The sequence below is a fragment of the Cryptotermes secundus genome, unplaced genomic scaffold, assembly GCF_002891405.2.
Source record: "Cryptotermes secundus unplaced genomic scaffold, Csec_1.0 scaffold320, whole genome shotgun sequence".
NCBI lineage: Eukaryota > Metazoa > Arthropoda > Insecta > Blattodea > Kalotermitidae > Cryptotermes > Cryptotermes secundus.
In genome coordinates, this window is record NW_019731221.1 from 785,848 (window position 1) to 803,611 (window position 17,764).

General features: G+C 43.3%; 1 protein-coding gene across 7 annotated transcripts in view; it reads left to right on the plus strand.

The window, feature by feature from the left end:
- Positions 1-17,764, plus strand: part of LOC111866476 (zinc finger protein 384) — a 448,072-nt gene that overhangs the window by 87,055 nt on the left and 343,253 nt on the right. For 5 of the 7 annotated variants that reach the window (XM_033752263.1, XM_033752267.1, XM_033752266.1 and 2 more), the window contains exon 1: positions 15,941-16,229. The exons of the other annotated variants lie outside the window; for them this stretch is intronic. The gene's annotated coding sequence lies outside the window, so the exon portion shown is untranslated. Of the gene's footprint in view, positions 1-15,940; positions 16,230-17,764 lie in introns of those variants that run through there. 7 annotated transcript variants of the gene reach the window in all.

Here is a 17,764-nt window from a genome sequence, read left to right on the forward strand (position 1 = left end):
AGTGCTCACTTTATATTCAGTCACTTGTAATTAATTTTCTTTCCATTAAATAAGGGACCACATATAGGCCTTTATTGTACTGTATTGGAGAGGGTGGGTTTCCCCATACACTTAGACCTGTATTGGTTCCCTCTATGATTTCTACCAGTCTCTATATCCTACCGGTACTGGTGCTTACCATCAGTCCCGCCCAGCCAGCGAGACCGGCTCTACTAGCTGAGGGGTATCTATAATGCTTCCCCCATCTACCAGAGGTATTAGAGACTGCTGTTGGGCGGGAACGTCCGTAATTTGGCTCAGTGACCTCCTTTGGAGATATGAGGTTCTTTTACGTGCCGTAAAGCTACGACACGGGACACGGCTTAAAGTCCCTCCCGGAGGACTTGTTCCCTGAATTTTTCCGCCCTTAAAATTCCACGACCTCCGCCGGGTTTGAACCCGCGTACCTTGAGTCACGAGGTGTGAACGTTACCCCTAGACTACGGACGCCGCTTATGTAGGCCTTTAAGTTATGAAGTACGTAAAATGGGTTCACATCGCGAGAAAAAGAAATGAGCTTCGGAAATCTGCAAGTCCTAAATCACGGATCTCATTTAAGGAGAGAGTTATGGCGTATATAAAATCAACAAAACTAGAAGTTACGAATTAGAACTTCAAAATTATGTGAAGATCTTTTTATATTTCCGTGACCCTTTAAGATAAAATTCAATCGATTCAAGTGACAATTCCAAGCCAGGAACTCAGTAGGTGTGTGTGTGTGTGATTTCACGCACTAAGCTAGTATTCTTGCAACAGTGTGTGCGCACCCCGGCCTGTTACCAGCCTCCCTGACTGTAACTTTCATATTTCTCTGTTACTTTATGTGGCATCCTTACCTCCCTCCCGGCGTATTCCGGGAAGGCACCCTGAAGTGACAACGACGACGCCCTTCCAAATCCTTACTGATTCATCATTCGTGCTTACACCACCATAATATTTTGACCTGTAGCTGAAAGTACTGTTAAATAACTAACTTAAGAGTGGGTTTAGAATTTTAAGTTCTAATTTTGGCCCATTTAATTTTCCAGTCCGCAGTTTATCTAATCAATGTTTAAAAATTGAGTTTCTGTCACACAGAAAACACACTGTCTCGATTTGAGGTTCTCACAACGCTGGTTATGACTACCACTACCTTCTGGCATATAACGCCGTGTAAACCGCTGAAAGTCAACCGACGTTTCGGAGGAACATAACTCCTCTTCCTGTCGCTCTGCTTGCCATCTACTTTCACGCTGGTGTCTTGCTCGACTTACTTTTCGATCCTGAAGATGAGGGTTGGCTTTTAACGAACAACAAGGCGTTATACCCCAAAAGATATGTATCACACTTATCATCAATACAGACACCAATCGGTTGACGATGTATAGGAAAATGACCTTTATGGTATGCATCCTATTGTTTGTTATACGAGAGATTACAACGGGCCAGTGTAGACTGTCCTTAGATTGATAGGATGGGATGGTATGGATTGGATTGTTCTGGCTCAGGATTCGGACCAGTGGAGGGCTCTTGTGAACATGGTAGTGAACCTTCTGCTTCAATAAAGTGTTGGGAATTCCTTGAGTACCTGCACAATTTGCGGTTTTTCAAGAAGGGCTCAGCTCCGTAAGTAAGTAAGTGTAGACTGTCCCATTATATATCTTTAGGAAAACAATTTCTGTTTATTCTGAGAATAATGGAAAATATACAAGTATATTCTGTGGTGAGACTTCTGATTTTCAGAATGATAGATTGGGTGGCACACATACTAACCACTGTACTTTTGTGCTGTTTGATCTGAGCGCTGCTGTACCAGGACACAGACTGAGTATATTTCGTAAAATATATAATATATCCCATCATATTTTTCATCGCTGTCCCTAGTTTTAACTCCTAACTTACTAATTTCATTTTAATAAGTAATTACAGCTTTTNGACCGTGTCTCACGGTGTTGTCGCTTGCAGATTTACTTATACTTCTTCAACCCTGAAGATGGGGGCGATACGTTCCTCCGAAACGTCGGTTAACACCACATATACACGGTGCCAAATCCCAGAAGACTGCTTTCTTGACTGAGGTTAGCTGCTAAGAGACCCGACAGAGTAAGTGTCTTCCAACCCCCTCGCCTGAGGACGGGAATATATCCAATTTCCGAAACGTCGTGTTTTCTAGTTTATAGAATACCGGACGATGGACAAAGTTCAAAAAGCCCAAAATTCTGAGTATTATACTCTATCGTCAGAACTCTTTAGGATCTATCAGCATTTCATTTCTTTGCTTATGGATTATTTAACTACGCTTTCAGTGACTCCAATTACGTAGCGTCAGACTATACAGTGATTAGCGAAGGATGAATGTGAATCGATGAGGAAGGAAGCGGTCGTAGCCTATTTTAATGTACTATCCCGACACTAGTATGGAGGGTTTGAAAAAACCGCAAAGAAATGCAGTCAGGATGTTATGTTTCGGCCGAGATTCGAAACAGGCACCTCCTGAATACAAGTCGCAAGCTTCGAGCCAGGGCAAACTTCCTCGATTGTTTACGTAATTTTAGAAATATCAGTGGTTCTGCAGGTTTAGCTGCATGGCTACATGAGGACTGGCTCAAGGATAATGCTTATTATCTGTATTCAGTTCATATGTCAACAGGAACACCACTAGCTCAGATTTCTCTGTAGTTTTCCTCAGTCCTTCCAGACGAATGCCGATGTAGTACAGTAAATTAGGCCACTATCGTTGTTTATAGTCCGACTTCAAATAGACTACAAATAAGGAAATAATTCATTGTCCTATGTGAAATAAGGGAACCAGGAAAACATAACCCGCCCCTGTTACACAGATAATACAATTTAATATTTTCAGTTAATAGTTTTGTTTTTGGTTTATTTGTAGGCGGTAGCTCAGTCGGTATAGCGACGGAGTGCTGGCTGAACGACCAGGTTTAATTCCCAGTTGGGACACAATTATTCTCTTTTCCACAGTTTCCAGACCGTCCCTGGGGCCTATCCAGTTTCCTGTAACATGGATACCAATGGTTCTTTCTTCTTTCTCTTTCATCTAATCCCGAGGTCAAGAATTATGGAACTGTACCTCCACTCCCCATACGTCTTCATGGCACGGTGCTTGATTAATTAAGTACAGGGATAAGTTTATCTCTTACCAATTTCCTGCTGGGAAATGAAACCTGTAATTCTGATACCCAGTAAGCGAGCAGGTGAAGGCGCTGAAATTCTGAATAAGCGGGAGAAGTGTTAATCACAGCTACTCTGCTTCTGATACGGAGGCGGGGGTCAGTATGAAGTGTCTTCCCACGTGTTGAAGTCCACGTTGCTGGAATAGAAGGGGTGGGGGTGCCCTGTATATACCGAAGTTTGTCTGTGCACGTTGTATGCTTTGAAAACAAGGCGCATGGTACATGGAGATATTACTGGAGTGTCACTTAAATCTGACGCAAGGACAATTAGTTTTAGAGTGCCAAACATTACTTTGGCATCCGCTGTTCTCAAGTGGGGTTGTATATATGTGGACTGTGTACCCCTTTTCCGGTAGTATGTATGGTTTCTTTTTAATCTATAGCTCCTTAAGCATTTTATAATATATTTGCAGAAAAATTTATAGAATAGGAAAAAAAGGTTGTCTCTTTATGTCTGTATGCATATTTAATCTTCAAAATAACTTATATGAGTCAGATACCAGACAAAACGGTGTCAAATACTACGAACGGACATGGACCGTACAGAAGAATAGTCACTACAATTCATATTATATAGAAGCCTGGTTACCAAGTTCCGTCGCAGGAAGACCACGAAAATCAAGTGTCTAAGGGCGGCCTCACACCAACAGCGTCAAGACATGGGACAATAGACGCAGTCTTGCTTCATTCATGATTCGTCGGCATGAAGCTGACGTCAACGTTATGACTCAGACCGGTGTGCGGCGATTTTCATAATCATAATAATGATATTAAAATGGTTCTAGCGGAATAGTCTATGAGGGTGTGAAATGGGCTGACTATCTCACGATCATGCACAGTGATAGCCTTATTATTAGTGGTGTTCAACCGCGTATTTCTGTACCCACAAATGAGTTGGGCGGCTGATCCATCAGTCACACTACTCTTATTTGTGGGCTCAGCAGAAATGTAGCCGACCAAGGGCCCTTCCCTGTCTAATGCGAATATTCTTTGGACTGTCGGTCACTGGAGTAGTGGGTTTCAATTCTGCTAGGGGCATTGACGTACGTCTGCGTTTCTTCTCTATTTGTGTTGTCCTGCATAGGTTCAGGTCTACTGATAGGCGTCCTGCCAATCGTCTCAAATGAGTCAGTTTCAGTAGTCCTGGACTGGGAAAGGCTGGAGAGCTTATTCCGTAAAAGCTCAAGGAAAAGAATAAGTAGTAGCAGCATTAGTAGAAATAGTAGTAGTAGCATCAGCAGTAGCAGTAGCAGCAGCAGCAGTAGCAGTAGCAGCAGCAGCAGCAGCAGCAGCAGTAGTAGTAGTAGCAGTAGTAGTAGTAGTAGTAGTAGTAGTAGTAGTAGTAGTCAATAAAAGTTAAAATTTTCTGTGTTTAGCTAATTAAACACTATGCCATGAAGATGTATGTGGGAGTGAATATGTAGATACACATTTTCTTGACCTCGGCACTAGTTGGAGGTGAGTGTTAATCTTCACGCTCCGCCCGATTTACCTTCGAGGAAAGAGCTCTCGATGCTCATTGGATAGGAGGCTGGGTGAGCCCCACAGCCGGTCTAGAGGTAGTGGAGGAAAGAAAAATGTCTTTCCCTGCAGGGAATCGAACACGGTCCCCTCGGTTGTCCAGCACGCAGTTTATTCTCTATATCTACTGAGCTATCCCGGCTCCGAGAGAAAATAGAACTGTGTCAAACATGTCGCAAGGCAACCTCTCGGGTTGCCTTCGNAATTAGGCAACTCAACTGACAGCCCTGTAATGCGGTACGTCTGTCAAGCAAGTAATTCCCACATTTCGGCCAACGACATTGTTTCTTACTAATACTAAATATATATAAGGCAACGCTTCACCGTAAGTAAATGCCACAATAGACCTTCGGTATTTTCTTGTGGTCCTATGTTGGTGTGAGATTTCGAGTTGAACATGGAATTACGGTCTTCTGGGATGTGACGCCGTGCGATTTGGTAGATATGTACCGGTCTGGACGAAGGAGGGGACGGAGCTCGAGTCCCGGTAGGGTCAAGAATTTTCTCTTCTCCAAATCGTCCATACCAACCCTGGGGTCCACCAAATCTCCTATCCAATAGGTACCGGTGGCTCTTTCCCCGGGTGTAAAGCGGGAGAGGCGTGAAGCTGATCACTTATCTCCAGCTAGTACCGAAGTCAAGAAATGTTGATCTACACATCCATCCCCCCATACGCCTTCGTGGCGTAGTGCTTAATTCGTTGAGCACAGGGGCAACTTTACGTTTAGCTTACCACATTTTTGTAGCTGTGATAATTTAGTTTCAACTTCCCAAATTCGTGCCTCCGCTACGTCGCTCACTTACCAGTTTGATCGAAGTTAAAATTTATGAATTCGGTACGACCCCCAGTGGCACAACCTTCGTATAAGATTTTGTAGAATGTGTTCAGTGGTTCTCCAGATGAAACGTGCGAAACGACAGACAGACAGACAGACAGAGTAAGAGATTAAGTGGTGAACATTCCTATCTGCATTATTTTCTTGCACATTGTGCAGAGAATGAGCAGTAATTCAGTGCCTTTACTTTCCAACAGCGAGCAGCCTCTAGCAGAGTCCGATGTAGACAAAACTGAAGCTGGACTGGAAACTAGACTAAGAATTAAATATTAAAAACTATAACACTGAAAAACAATTACAGTATTGAAGAAAGCAGTCTTCTGGGATGTGGCGCCATGTAGATATTGTGTGAACTGCCGTTTCGGAGGAAAATATCGCCTCCATCTTCAGGATAGAAGAAGAAGAAGAAATCGGCGAGCGATACGTTCCTCCAAAACGTCGGTTAACACAATATCTACACGGCCTCACATCCCAGAAGACTGCTTTCTTCATAGTCACCACCGTGAAAACCTAAAATCTTACATAATTACAATATTATTATTCTTATTCTATTGAGCAGAAACATCCTCGAAAATTTTATAGTTATTTTCCGCTTGTATGGAACCCAAACATTCATATCTATGTTTATAGAAGACCGCCATTTTCCCTGTCATGAGATAGAGTAATCCATTCCAGGTCTTCACATCCTAATTCTTTTAGATCCATTTCAGTATTGTCACGTGTTGTGTATGTCACGCGACAAATAACTTCACGTGGGTCTCGGAATTAGCGAATCTTTATTGTGCTTCACTTATACAATCACACGCTTGCAGTGTAGCTTGTCTTGTGGCCCAGTACTCCAATGCGACGTCTCAACTGTCCTTGGTTGTGGTTGGATCTCAACTGTCTTCGGCGGCCGCTTTCTGAAGACTGACTTCTTGCTGTCTTCTATATCGTATGGCGTCTAGGTTCCAACTGACTTGGCAAATGCCTTCAACCCTTTTTATAACCTCGGCCGCTGCTATGCAGTGAACTCTCGTTATAAACGTGGAGACTCGGCGTTCTCTAGGCAACGGCTCACTGTTGGGATTACAATACCGCTATTGTTACTTCATATGCAACAGTCTGTTCTAGCGTTTCCATGGAAGTAACCCTTCTGGATTCCAAACATGTGGCAGCATTATCCTACGGCCTTGATATCTTAAATGGTCTCTTTCTCTTCTACTTTTTAAACAAAATTTTGTATATACATCTCGTTTCTTCAATACTTTGCACATGTTTCATAAGCCTTATTCACTTTGATTTATTACCTTATAGAAATAAAAGTACAAATAAAGTGTCTTGCCGTTATGCTATTTTCTGCAGTCCCTAGTTGCTTTGTTTCTCTTAAAAGGCTGGGGCCACATGAGCGCACAAAATGCGTCCGTTGTAACGAACGTCGTGACGTCAGTTGTAGAAATAAAAGAAGAGAGGCGAATGCTACGCTTTCTTCTGGCTCCATTTCACACAAGAAACTACGAAACGCATTCTACAACTATGTGGTGTTCTCAGCAACGTCCGTCATAAAGTACGTTCGTTGCAACGGACGTACTTCGTGCGCTCGTGTGGCCCAAGCCTTAGGCATCTTGCATCTTGTCACTACTGAGTTCTGAAATTCAGTAACTAAATGTCGCGGGCTCAACTATTATCTCCCCCAAACCCCGGCATACACATGGGTCATATTTCCACGCGGTGGCGCCAGTGGGTAGACATAAATCTTTGTACAACGATCCGTCTAGTTTGACAATAGCCTGCTGATATATGAACAGATACCTAGCATAGTTACTGGATCTGCTTCGTCATGTCATCTATATTACTTGGAACCCATGAAGCAAACATTACACAGGTGATATTACTGTACCGAATAAAACCACGGAGACTCCAGTCAGTTGACTTAAGAGAACCAAATAAATGTGCCATCCTTGAGATAGGTGCACGGACAATGAGGCAGTAAATTTATATTACATTTACACTATAGTCCCTCCTTCCTGTAGTTGTATAAGAGCCATCAGGGTCTCAAGGTCCGAGGTGTCGCACACGCTGCATAAGATACGGGAGCAAGCCTTCGTCAAGTCTGGTATGCGAGCCACAAAACGGAAGGAAAGTCTTCCCGAACTTTTGCCAATCGAAGACTGTTCTCCGGCCTCATCTCGTTGGCTTTGACCATCTAACGAAACATGAATGCTGGGAAGAGTACCAAACAAACAAAACAAACCCAGTGGCTTGAGTCTCCACGAGAACTATACCGACCGAGCAACCGCTGCTGGTCAGCGAATTTAGTACCAACTGTAGCAGATAGAGGGTGTCGCGTGGTCAGCGCAACGAAACCCCATGGCCGTTAATTTCGGTTTTCTAAACCGGAGCCACTATTTCCTTGAAATAGTTCCTCAGTTATTCTCACGAGGCTGAGTGGACCCCGTTCCAGACCCACTACTTCTTAGAAAAGCTGGCAGCGCCGAGAATCGAATCAGGGACCTCATGATCTGTAGCCAGGAACTCTAACCACTAAACCATAGTGGTGCTCAGGAAGAGTGCCAGCTTCACGAAATGTGTTGAAAATCCTGGTAAAAACACTCGTCGATCCGTGTTTGTGCTGTGTGGAAAACGTTTTCGCTATTCTACAACAGCAGCTACAGCACTTCTATCGCAAAATCTGTTAACGTAAACCGTATCATCTTATTCGGCATTTAAGAACGTGAATGGCATGAAAACTGCGTCAAGAAATAAACAGAAAACACTAAGATGTGCAGTTCTAACAGTCGACTGTTGGCTAGCTTTTGTTTCACCGGGGTTTAGATGGCGTTCTCTCGTTCAAACTTATGCAATTTGAAGTGGGGGGGGGGAGCTGAGCTACCAGGGAGAGTCGAAGAGCCATCGTAATTGGAGAAACGCTCTTATGGACTTCTTCACTTAAAATGACCTCTTCTATCATATCCGAAAGTACTGACCTTACCTTTAGGAACACTGTGTATCTTTAGTTTCTGAAGGGTTCTGACGATGGTGGATGAGACAGAGTTACTGGGTTTTGTACTTTTTCCATCGTCAGGAATTCTAGGTAACAGAGGACACTGGACGTGTTTAAGATTAGCTTTTTCTAAGGGGCCCAACCGAGTAGGTGTTTTCCTTTATCACCTGAAGATGGAAACAGTGTATGACACAAGGTGTCTAAGTTAGGTGTTTAAAAAAATTGGTTCCGTATGAAATGTGTCTTGTTTGTTTTCACACTGCCTGTATCTACCTGAAATGACTGAAAAATTCCATGGCTTTCAGCAGCCCTCTTTGACTGGATTGACCGAGAAAAACCGCGATACCCCGCAGTCAGAGTAACATATCTCCGAGTGAAGAATCTAGCCAGGAACATCCCAAACCAGGAGCAAGAGTGTCAGTCACTGAACCGCGACATTAGGTGGACATAAGACAAGCTAGGAAATTAAGAGTGAACTCCCACCACACGACATGACGTCACGGACCAGAAGACAGCGTCGTGAGATCCTCAATGTTCCCGTAGTCTAACCACTCTGGTGCCTCCACTTGCTTCTCTTGGATTGATTTCCAAAACTGAAGGACTTACGGGAAAGTGCGGGCCGCGCCATAGCTCAAGCGGTTAGTCGCTGGCTTACCACCGCGGTGGCCCGGCTTCGATCCCGGGTCTGGTCAAATGAGATTTGTGGTGGACAAAGTAGCGCTGGGGCAGGTTTTCTCCTAGTACTTCGGTTTCCCCTGCCAATCTTCATTCCACCAACTGCTCCACAATCACCCTCACTTATCATCTGGGGCTGGTACAATAGGCCAGAAGTGGCCGCAGTACAAGGGACTTAGCCCCACCCCACTGCAGCTGTGATCATGAAGAGTCGTACCTTCTGGAACAGAAGGCCGTTTAAAGTCAAATGACACTTCGGGGAAGATATCTCTTTCATCTTCAAGGTTGAAGAGTAAGAACAAATAAACCAACATCAAGCAAAGCTTCCTTGCTATTTGCTCCATGCTGATTCCTTGCTTGGTTTACTCTTGAACCCCGAAGATGGAGGGGACGTATTCCTCTAAACGCTTCTTGACTTTCGTCCGACTTCATGACGTCATATCGCAGGAAATGTGACCAGTCTTTCACCCTCTACATGTGAAATATATTTTACTATTTAATTACGCAATTAAACATTGTACCATGACGACTTATGGGGGAGTGGAGGTATAGCTCCACAATTTTTTACTTTGACACCTTCACGCCTCTGCCGATTTACCCCCGGGGATAAAGTCCTGGGTACGCATTGGATAGGAGGCTGGGTAGTCGTTAGAGACCGTCTGGATGCTATGGAGAAGAGAAATATTACTTATCCTAGCCTGGAATTGAACCCCGGTCTTCCATCCCGTAACCTAGTCGCTATATCGACTGAGCTTCTCCGCTCCTATCACCCTCCCTCTTCTTCCCTTAACGTGAGAGATCAAGATTAGCATTCACCATACAGCACGTAAACACCTCCACTTCCACATACGCCTTCGTGTCATAGTGCTTATTTGAGTAAAGACAGTGATAACTTTACCTTTATATTACATTATCTTTGGATTAGGTCGTTTATCAAGATAATCCGTCCAGGTCCGAGGTTTTGCATGCATTTTCTTAACAAGGTTATTTTTTAGGTTAGGAGTTGTTAGCCCCACGCCCAACCCCCAAGCTGGAGGACCACCCCCTGTTGGCTGTCCCATACTGCTTATTCAGTATATTCGCCGCTTACCTCCATACCTGGAGGGCGCCCAAATCAAGGAGAATGAGGTAGGCATGGCATTTAGCACGAATGGGGGACAAGGTGAGTGCATGTAGGATACTGGTGGGAAAGCCAGAAGGAAGGAGACCACTGGGAAGACCAAGGCGTAGGTGGTTGGAAAATATTAAAATGGATCTTAGAGAGATAGGATTGTATGGTATGGATTGGACTGATGTGGTTAATAGGGACCAGTGGAGGGCTCTTGTGAACACGGTAATGAACCTTCGGGTTCTATAAAATGCTGGGAAATTCTTGAAGAACTGCAGATTTTGCGGATTCTCAAGAAGGGCTTAGCTCCGTAAGTAAATAAGTAAGTTACCTTATCTTTACTACGTTTTAGGCGTCAGTCAGAAGAAAGAATATCCGATGATGAATGACAGAAAGCATTTCCTGAATTGAGTATCCGGTTATCACTGTGTTATTCACTGTAACTTAAGTCGTGCATAAGAACTGTGAGAATCGAACCGTAGTCTCTAGAGAAAGGAATCTTTTGCCCTTTCCCATACCAGTAATGTCCTATGCAGTAGTTTTGTGGTTTTCTTGATTGCCGCCAGAGGGGAGTTATGATCAGAGAAGGAAAATGCCTACTACCTTAGTTGCATATATACAGTGGGAACGGAAGGGTGGGACAAGTCTGGCGCCTTTCTGAACAGCAAAAGTGGCATAAAACTACACCGACCCGGGTAGGAAGAAAATAATTACATACCATGAACTGGTAATGGGAACGGTCATGCTTGTTTCATACCCAAAATGACTTTGCAGATTTCGATCAACTCCGAAATGAGAGACGGCAGACTAAATGAATTTCGGCCCGCACGGGTGTACCGTAATCCCTAACTTGCACGATGCTTAAGCCGAACGTTATCAAAGCTCTCTAAAACGACTTGTCATATGAAAAGTAACTTATTCAGAATGAGCAATTCTTTAAGATCTACAAATCTTTGAAGAATTCTTTCTATTGATGTAGGTTTTATAACATGCGAAGAGAAACAGTTTGTATTTCGCGAACTGTCAGATTGGTACAGTTAATTGAGTCGGTATAGCGACTGGCTACGTGCTGGACTGCCGGGGTTCGATTCCAGGTAAGGGAAAGAGATTTTTCTATAGTCAGTAGAGTCCAAACCGGCTCTGAGGCTCACCCAACTTCATATCCAGTGTGTACAGGAGCCGAAGCGTGAAGCTGACCAGTAACCTCCATATAGCGCCAAGATCAAGACTGGTGGAGCTACATCTCCACTTCCCCTTAAGTCTTAATGCAATAGTGCTTAGTTACTGAAGCACAGGAACAACTCCACCTATACCATTCATATGTACGCATCTCTATCTGCGGTAACTGGAACTACTACCGATGAATAACTGTACCAAAATTTTGAAGTAGTAATCCGGAAAATGTGTGTACTTCCGTTGTATACCCCTCCATACTCCCCCACACAGAAATGCATTCTAGTGCGTTAATTTTTGCTTGTGAACAAATTGGAAATTTTGTTCCTTACTGAGAGGAATTAGGAGCCGGGATAGCATAGTCAGTCTACCGACTGGCTACGGGCTGGCGACCGAGGGGTCGGAGTTCGAGTCCCGGTGAGGGCAAAAATTTTCTCTTCTCCAAGTCGTCCAGACTAGCTCTGGGCACGACCCAACCTCCTATCGAATGGGTACCGGGGGCTCTTTCATCAGGGGTTAAGCGACCGGGGCGTGTAGCTGACCACTCACCTTCTAGGCTTTATAAATCACGACGTTTCAGAAACTTGATCTGTTTCCGTCCTCATGTGAGGGGGCAGACACCTACTCAGTTCGGCCCCTTAGAAAGAGCCAATCTTAATCACTGGACCCCTGATGAATCAATTCCCTACACGTTTGAACTTCTCATAAACACCCTTCACATATGGGATGTACACAGAGCCCAGGGGCTTTTGCTCTCTTTTCGGACAACTGCTACCCTCGGAGTTAATGACCGAGTCAATGAAACCTTGCGGACAGCCGCTGAACTAGAGACCACTTCTCAGGCAGCTGATCTCCTTAACCAGGTCTTTTCGCTCTTGTCATATGGTGGAAGCTCTGTTGTGCAGACTCTGAATCAAACCTCTTTTCACATGCGGCGGATGGCTAGAGTTGAGGTTGAGGTACCGGCCTGTTTGGGTGACTTTCGTCTACTCTCTGGTGGCTAGTGTCGCCTCTACCCTGCTGACCAGCACATCAAGAGAGGCAATCGCACTGTCTGACTCTGTTTCCATGGTGAACTGGATGAACGGCCTTAAACTGTTGAGGTGGCTGAGGAAATCCTGTAACTACTCTGGACCATGAGGCCACACCACAAACGTGTCTTCAACGCACCGGAGCCACAGTGATGGTTTATGTTGTGCCGAGTCAAGAGCCAGTTTCTCAAAATGCTCCACGAAAATGATGCTCGCAATGGGCGACAGAGATCTTCCCATAATCATACCATCTTTCTGTTCGAAGAACATGTCCACCTGAAAATATTTGGTTCTCAGGCAAACCTCCAACAACTCCTTGATGGCTTCGACCTGCAAAACAGACCGTTCCGCCAGTGTGTCATCGTTGTGGAACTTATTTCTGATGAGTTTCAGGGCTTCGCCGACTGGAACATTGGTGAGAAGACTGACGACATCAAAGCGAACGAGGTTATCTGAAGATTCATCTAGAACAAGCAGATTCTCTTATTGCAGCTGATCAAATCCTGGGTACTTTCAGAGATCGTATGAGGAAAGACACTGACGATGTTACCCTCATGCCTTTATTTTCGCTTATATGTCATTGAATGGAAAGATGATAAAACCAAATTTAGACTATTCACAACTCATTTAGTTTACGTGTCTTGAAATTTTGATTTATGTTATTAAAAACTTCAAAGGTCATTCTTCCACTGGCAAAGTTTTCATAACGTTTAAATTTTCTTGTGTTTTTCGGAATTTACCAGATACGAGATTCATATGGACGCCGGTTATTGTAACTGGAGATTTTTCTCATTTTCCTCTATGTCCATCAGGTGAAGGCCAGTATAGAAAGTTCCATCAAATAACTAATGACCGGCTACTCTAAAATACCTGCCTACTCGCTGTTCGTGATTATTCTATATCTCCTCATTCCATCTGATGCTATTAAATTCCTTGAATTTAAATGTTATTAATTAACTAGTCAATCGCTGATTGATGGTTCAGTTCAGTCTGGACTGGATAAGAACATGTGACGTGGCGTGCTGTGAGTCTTGTTAAGCACAGTCAGTACTGTCAGTACTGGTTAGTTTGCTAACACTAGTCAAGTCGAGTCCAGTCTAAACCAGTAAGTTGCTGCAGAGGTAGATATCGGTTTGATTTGGCTTGTGCAATAGGGCATAGTTGTACGGGAACTGAACCCAGAACACACCGGTCTGTCTTCGTACCATCGTAGGAAATCAGATTCAATTTTACTTGTCTGGATTGACTAAGTAGCTAATTCCATGTAGTTGAGTCCTTCTTGAGAAACCACCAGTTGCTCAGTCGCTCAAGAATTTACCACATTTTATGGAACGTGAATGTTTTTACCGCGTTCACAAGAGCCCTCCACTGGTCCCTATCCTGAAACAGATGAATGAATGAATGACTTGGTCATTCTAATTGTACTTGGCGAAGAGTAAAAGTTATGAAGCTCCTCATTATATAGTCCTCTTGAGGCTTCTACTGTTTCATCCCTCTTGGGTCCAACTACGCTGCTCTCTGTCACTTAAGACTACCTTCTTACCTTGATATCAGAGACCAAATTTCAAACTGATACAAAACTACAAAACACTCTGTAGTTCTCTGTGCTTTAATCTTTACGTGTTTAGACAGCAGACGAGAAGTCAGAAGGTTCTGTACTGAATGGTAACAAGAATTACGGGAATTTTAAAAAGGTAAAGGCCGGTCACGGTAGCCGAGCGGTCTAAGGCATGTACGGTCTTCGCTCGCTTGGAAACCGGGATCACGGGTTCGAATCCCACTCAGGGCATGGATGTTTAGTTTGTGTGTGTACAGGTAGAGGTCTTGCGACGAGCTGATCACCCGCCCAAGGAGTCCTACGGAATGTGTAAGATCTAGAAAATCCGAAGTGAACGGAGAAGTTCATGGAAGTAGGCCTAGTCCTTCTGGGGCTGTAGTGTCGAGGGAAAAAAAAGGTAAGGTCCCTGTGCTTAACTAATTAAGCACTATGCCATTAAGACATATGGGGGAATGGAGGTATAGATCCATATTTTCTTGACCTCGGCACTAGCTGGAGGTGAATGATCAACTTCACACCCTGGCCGCTTTACTCCCGGGGAAAGAGCCCCTGGTACCCATTGGATAGGAGGGTGGGTGGGCCCCATTTAATCTTGTCTGAGTTTCTTTATGAACCAGATTCTGATTTTTTGTCACTGTCGCTCCCGAATATTTGAAATTCTATTGGATTTAATTCTGAAAACGTCAGTAGCAGATCGGGGTTGAATTACAGGCAGAGACAAGGGTTGTTCTCGTCGTATTGAGACCGGCTGTAGAACCCATCCACACCTCTGTTCAGCTTTCACGTGCAAATCTGACTTCGGTAATAAAGCATGAAATTGACTATTCATTCACATCTAATGCCTAAAATCTAATGCACGGAGTTCTACCTCCATGGTCCCTGTACACATTTATGAGAGGTCTTGTTTCTTCAGCCATAGTATATTAGATTTAGTGGGCTACCCTCTTGCAGATTAAGGCCTAAGTCTCGAACAATTTTTGAGACATTTGGTAGGACGTCTTGTATGAGGCCTCGACTAGTAACTGTACTTTTTAGCGCAACTCAATACAGAAAAACTGAGGATTCAAACCTTAAGAGTCCAGTTTTTGAATCACCCAAGACGATATCTTCCATAGATCCTCGGCCACTCTGATTGGTCTGGCAGGAGTTTTGAAGTTTCCCTCTCAAACAGCGTCATTGAATATGATACAAATGACGAGACCAGTATCGTGAGTCTCCGAACTTGAATATGGGTAGCCAAATTCAGGCGTAAAGCTCTAAGTCCCTTGGAAGCAAGAGCGGTTAGCTTACAGTCCACATCACCGCCTTAATATTAAAGGAACTTAGCACTTTACCCACAGAATATACACGTGTTTATGTGTTTTGCACATTATTCAGAATAAATAGCTCTTATTTACCAAAACAGCACCAACAGGCTGGTCTTCCTAATAGGGGCGCATTGGAACAGTGTTTACATATTATTTAGCTGAATTTCGGGCTTCAGAAAGTCAAGTAACATGAAAACTTTTACTGCTTTATAAACCCGTCTTTCACAAAGTTCTTTAATCATCTCTTGGCATTATAACGCGAAGCGAAAAACGCTTTGAAATGTCAAATCGATATTTTCAGAATTGGTAATAGAATGGCACGAGGGACTGTATATGTGCAGGAGAGAGAGGAAAAACAACAGGGTGCTTTAAGGGCGGGGTGGGGGGAGATTGGGTGGTGGCGGCGGAGGAGGAGGTGGTGGTGAAGCTTAGGAGAGGAACTTCTTGAGTTTTTGTTCTGAAGATGCGGAGTGTACCTTTTGCTATGCAGGTGTTTCTACCGGGCGTCCGAAGGGGCCTCATTCTATTCTTGTCTTGTACAGTATTATTAAGCCTATTTTTATTACTCAGATAATGCCATTGTGTTTAGTACATGAATTAATAACAAAGTGGTTACTTAAATGTGCGTGTTTATGTACTGCGTGTACCCCGTGTTTTCCAACTGTATGGTGTCTTTGTGTTTCGACGTGTGTTCAGACGTATTTTTGACAGTTGGTATATTTTTTCGAATACAATGCTCTTGCGCTGTTTCATTTAATGACAAATTTTGAAGTGCCATTTAATTACTTTCTGAAATTAAGATGGATGGACTATTCTTTATATTATGTGAGTATGAAATATTGTTTTATTTACATACAATTTTCTTTCTTAAATTATACTTTAACATTATCTGAAAATAACAATGGTATATGAATGTTTTGAAAACCTGAAAGGAAGACACACTTAGTTGTGGGTGGAAGGAAAGTATTAAAATGGACACTCTAGAATAACTGATAATTATTTCCATAAATAACATTAATAGATTGGCTGTTGTAATTGATAATTTTATATGTATATAAGTAACAGTAATATTTATAGGCTTAGAATTTTATTGCTTTTGTTATTATTATCATAATATATTACTTAAAACTTTAATAAATTATAAAGTTCATTACTTTAAATAATTCCTAATTGGTAATCCTATTGCATCCGAAAATTAATAAAGTACTTGGCCCATCGTACCTGCTGGCAGCAGAAGGAGCAAATTCCATTTCTTCGTGTGTTATATATTGCGTTACCGTGAGGAAAGCAACAGAGAAACTGATATAAAATTTATATATTTGCATAGGATGTTAAATTAGAATGCTTTGTATAACGTTGTGTGCGCGATCGTCATCAATATAATGAAATTTATATCCTTCCGCAGCTGCAACGCATTAGGCCCTCTGAACTTTCCGATTCGTCCTGAGAAAATTAATCTTTAGACACCCGCTATTTCTCCTTGAAAGCGGAATCGATGATTCGCAGTACATGTACGTGTACAGGATATAACAACACAGACATATAATTCTGTGTATGAGCAGAGTGAGACACAAATCAAAATTTAAACTGTTCAAAGATCATTAGTTTTTTTTTTTTTTTTTAATTTCTGGTGGGGTGGGTCTCAGTGCCTTGTACTGCGGCCACTTCTGGCCTATTGTACCAGCCACAGATGATAGGTGAGGGTGATTGTGGATCAATTGGTGGAACAAAGATTGGCAGGGGAAACCGAAGTACTCGGAGAAAACCTGCCCCAGCGCCAATTTGTCCACCACAAATCCCACTTGACCAGACCCGGGATCGAACCCGGGCCACCGCAATGGGAAGCCAGCGACTAACCGCTTGAGCTATGGCGAAAGGTTATTAGTTACTATAGCCTATACGCCAATTACTTTAACATTCACAAACTCTTAATTTCGTCCACAGAATATATTTATGTATGACTGTGAGACTTGGTGATGATCATTTCCGTAAACAACATTAGCAGTTTGGTATTTGTAATGGACATGAAGTGTTTTCAGTTAGGTAAAGGTTAAGCTATCCCTGTAATAGATCGTGAGACGTCGAGGCTCCCCCATTTTCTCTGGATAATCGGCTCACAGATGGCGATAAGGTTGTCAGCCTTACGCGCCGGCCGTCCTTTACTCCCCCAGAAAGATTCCTGGTACTCATTTCTGTTAGAGGCTGAGTCGGCCTCAGGCCCATAGTGCGGCTGGAAGGATTAGGTAAATTGAAAAAAGAAAATCGCCTCATCGGGACTCGATCCCGCAGCCTTCCAGCTTGTAACATAGTGCCTCAACCATCTACGCTACCGTGTGTCAGTTTCCAGTTAGGTAAGCACT